The sequence below is a fragment of the Phyllobates terribilis genome, unplaced genomic scaffold, assembly GCF_046119375.1.
Source record: "Phyllobates terribilis strain yellow unplaced genomic scaffold, ASM4611937v1 Scaffold_7__3_contigs__length_470593459, whole genome shotgun sequence".
Classification (NCBI taxonomy): Eukaryota; Metazoa; Chordata; class Amphibia; order Anura; family Dendrobatidae; genus Phyllobates; species Phyllobates terribilis.
Window position 1 is genome coordinate 445,345,687 of NW_027362767.1, and position 4,940 is coordinate 445,350,626.

A 4,940-nucleotide genomic window follows, 5' to 3' on the forward strand; every position below is an offset into this window, starting at 1 on the left:
TTGTGTGGTTTTTTTTTTGCCTTATATACAAGTCATTGCCCTGGAAAGAATGTCCCATAAATTTTTTTTCCAGGAGAATACATTTTGGATCCTTTTTTGTATGTTTTATTGTGAGTCTGTAAAAGTGGCGTAATACTCTGACAACGTTGCTGACAGCAGTGATCTGGGAGTCAGAAATGCTTCCAGGGGTCTTCCCCATGCTGTTCCCATGTCATTTGAGCACTGTTCCCATCGATTTGGGCAATTTTTAGGCCCTCTGCAGACCGCCGCAGGGAGCCACCTGAAAAATGCTTGAGTTTCCCATAGACTTACATTGGGTTTGTTGCTCGGGTCAAGCACCCGAGTATTCCAATGTGCTTGACCAGAGCACCGAGGACTAGTGGTGAGTTCCCCTTCAATGGATGTCTTCAAACTGAGGCAGGACTGACATCTGTCTGAGATGGTTTAGTGAATCCTGCATTGAGCAAGGGTTGGACACGAGGACCCTGGAGGTACCTTCCAATCCTAACATTCTATGATTCTATGAACTGCTACCAAAAGTTACACAATTACCTGCCCCATTATCCACATATATCTGGCCATGTGCATTGAATAAATGAAGGGCAATCATTACAACTCCTCTGTATATAATGAAGCTTTGCTGATGTCAATCAATACCATACAATTGATCATTGGGCTAAGTTTGCCATGATGATTTAGTTAAATGGTATCAGTGATTTGGTGCACGGTGGCTTCATAATGCTGCAATGTTTCAGAGTCAATCATACATGGCTGAAATCGTACAGCCAGTTTCCACTCCAGGGGCAGCAGGCATCAACACTCAGGTTCCCTTGAAAACAAATACAGATTTATTACTGTCAAAGTGACCTTAACAAATATGGCTATGACCTCGAACAAACCCAGATTAACCCCAAAATGACTGCTACATTCCCCGCCTCAGCTTTTATACTGCCTATGATAGTCGGTTCCTATTGACTGTGGTCTACAATGTGATGTGATATCTGCAAGGCATTTTCCAGAAGCCTGAGAGGCGGGGCATGAGGTCTTGCCAACATTTTCTAGCTAATGCAATCTTTCTGTAAAATGGCAGCAGGCATTTTTTTTAGTGAGCGGCACAAGTCAAATCGTAACTTGTTAAACTTGGCAAATTTCTTAAGATTGAGCAAAAAAATCGATTTGCATCTTCACCATTTGCAGATTTGCACAATTCTAATTCCATTTCCTTTATGCTTAAGTTGTAGATTTCTGCTCAAAAATCACAAAAGGAACAGCGCTTTGCACCTCACAATACTCACAGTTGACACTAATAGATCTATTTCTCCCTGCATCGCTGGTGTTTCGTATTCGCAGGATCGCTTCCTGCCCCTCTAATTTTCTCTCAGTTTTAAAACAAAATAAAACAAGATGAAATTCCCCCGCAGAAGCTGCAACTAATCCATGATTCTATTGCTAACGTCGTTACATGGGCTAAAGCCCACTGATCATATTACTGCAGTCTTATCAGATTAACATTGGTTTCCTATCATTCACAGAACAGATTATTCCATCCAAGCTTAGGCTTATGAAATTTTTTCTAGGCAAGATGCTGAATTCACATTTGATTCAATACACAGCTGCGCGCTTACCTGCTCTCCATGTGTGATTCGCTTTTATATTTTCCACCTGCAGATGTGATACAGACAGAAAAGTTTTTCTTCAGAATGTATCAAATCTGAAAATACGTCAACTCGATACATTTGTATTTATGTATTTTTTATAGCTATTGTGTATTAGTATAGCTATTTATTATTAGAATTTTATATTTATTTATTGCTTATTTATTATGTATTTATTGGCATTTTGTAACTTTTTTTTTTCAGATATTTTATTCTCCATATGTTTGGCTGCAGATAACAGAAATAAGATCTAGTAAATATAGGAGAGACTTATAATTTTTGATCCAATACGTAAAAAAAAACTCTTTTATCTCAGCGCCATTATACAGATGGGAAGGAAATCTTCTGATTACCTCCTACTGTGACTATAGAGTTCAAAATGGAATTGAATATATATTATACCTCCTAGGCGAAATAAAGGTATTACGAGATTTCCCAGCTTTTTTAAGCCTTACATTAAGTTAGATAGAAAGGGAAAATTCATCTTCTTATGGAGTAATGAGGGAATCTGAGAAATTGGAATGCGGAAATTCCAATTTGTTTGAATTTGTTCAAATTTGATTTGTATCCAATTGATTTGATACAAATTGAATTTGCCATTTATAGATGGTTATTAAGCTCTGAGGTTTCTATAGACCCAAAAGGATAATAAATGTAAAGTTAAAAATTAATAAACATAATTTCCATCTCCCTTTGTCCCACGCCTGACCTGCCGCGCAGCTATCTCTAGCTCGGGTCCTTCTTCGGGGCTCTTTCACATCTCTGGCACTGATTAGGCCACACAACAGCAGGACAATACTTCTCACAATGTAATGACTTATGTTATTCCATGATGTCATAATATCACACCACCAAATTGAATTGCAAAAAAAAATGGACTGAATCAAATAGGAAAAAAAAAATTAAATCAGATTCTGGTAAATCCAAATTTCTTGTGAAATTCTAAATAAATGTATTTCCCTTTGATTCAATTCACTCTGCTCTATTATTTATATATAGTATAAAATAGTTAGAACTTTCTATGTGTCTACTAATTTTCCACATCGTCCTTTCGTCCTTGTGTTAAATGTTCTAGTATAACCCTCCACAGGCTGCAATTCATATTATCGCCACTGGATGGCCACATATAGACACATTTAACATAAACATCTCCAGACAGAGTACCTCAAATTCATGTTTCTTTTCTTTTGCTTGTTTTAAGTTGGTCATATTTATTTATGGTGAGCCTAAAAAGATTACAAAGGATACATCAGTACATAAAGAACAATTTAGATATTGTTCCAAGGTAAAGAGGAGGAAGATGAGATTATTTTGAAAATAATTGTTATATCTACACTGCTCAAAAAATAAAGGGAACACTGAAATACCACATCCTAGATCTGAATGAATGAAATATTCTCATTGAATACTTTGTTCTGTACAAAGTTGAATGTACTGACAACAAAATCACACAAAAATCATCAATGGAAATCACATTTATTAACCAATGGAGGCCTGGATTTGGAGTCACCCCCAAAATTAAAGTGGAAAAACACACTACAGGCTGGTCCAACTTTGATGTAATGTCCTTAAAACAAGTCACAATGAGGCTGAGTATTGTGTGTGGCCTCCACGTGCCGGTATGACCTCCCTACAACGCCTGGGCATGCTCCTGATGAGGCTGAGTATTGTGTGTGGCCTCCACGTGCCTGTATGACCTCCCTACAACGCCTGGGCATGCTCCTGATGAGGCTGAGTATTGTGTGTGGCCTCCACGTGCCTGTATGACCTCCCTACAACGCCTGGGCATGCTCCTGATGAGGCTGAGTATTGTGTGTGGCCTCCACGTGCCTGTATGACCTCCCTACAACGCCTGGGCATGCTCCTGATGAGGCTGAGTATTGTGTGTGGCCTCCACGTGCCTGTATGACCTCCCTACAACGCCTGGGCATGCTCCTGATGAGGCTCAGTATTGTGTGTGGCCTCCACGTGCCTGTATGACCTCCCTACAACGCCTGGACATGCTCCTGATGAGGCTGAGTATTGTGTGTGGCCTCCACGTGCCTGTATGACCTCCCTACAACGCCTGGGCATGCTCCTGATGAGGTTGCGGATGGTCTCCTGTGGGATCTCCTCCCAGACCTGGACTAAAGCATCCGCCAACTCCTGGACAGTCTGTGGTGCAATATGATGTTGGTGGATGGAGCGAGACATGATGTCCCAGATGTGTTCAATCGGATTCAGGTCTGAGGAACGGGCGGCCAGTCCATAGCTTCAATGCCTTCATCTTGCAGGAACTGCTGACCCACTCCAGCCTCATGAGGTCTGGCATTGTCCTGCATTAGGAGGAACCCAGGGTCAACCGCATCAGCATATGGTCTCACAAGGGGTCTGAGGATCTCATCTCGGTACCTAATGGCAGTCAGGCTACCTCTGGCGAGCACAGGGAGGGCTGTGCGGCCCTCCAAAGAAATGCCACCCCACACCATTACTGACCCACTGCCAAACCGGTCATGCTGAAGGACGTTGCAGGCAGCAGATCGCTCTCCACGGCGTCTCCAGACTCTGTCACGTCTGTCAAATGTGCTCAGTGTGAACCTGCATTCATCTGTGAAGAGCGCAGGGCGCCAGTGGCAACTTTGCCAATCCTGGTGTTCTGTGGCAAATGCCAAGCGTCCTGTATGGTGTTGGGCTGTGAGCACAACCCCCATCTGTGGACGTCGGGCCCTCATACCACCCTCATGGAGTCGATTTCTAACCGTTTGTGCAGACACATACACATTTGTGGCCTGCTGGAGGTCATTTTGCAGGGTTCTGGCATTGCTCCTCCTGTTCCAACTTGACAAAGGCGGAGGTAGCGGTCCTGCTGCTGGGTTGTTGCCCTCCTACGGCCCCCTCCACATCTCCTGGTGTATTGGCTTGTCTCCTGGTAGCGCCTCCAGCCTCTGGACACTACGCTGACAGACACAGCAAACCTTCTTGCCACAGCTCGCATTGATGTGCCATCCTGGATGAGCTGCGCTACCTGAGCAACTTCTGTGGGTTGTACAGTCCGTCTCATGCTACCACGAGTGTGAAAGCACAACCAACATTCAAAAGTAACCAAAACATCAGCCAGAAAGCATTGGTACTGAGATGTGGTCTGTAGTCCCCACCTGCAGAACCACTCCTTTATTGAAGGTGTCTTGATAATTGCCAATAATTTCCATCTATTGTCTATTCCATTTGCACAACAGCATGTGAAATTGATTGTCAATCAGTGTTGCTTCCTAAGTGGACAGTTTGATTTCACAGAAGTTTGATTTA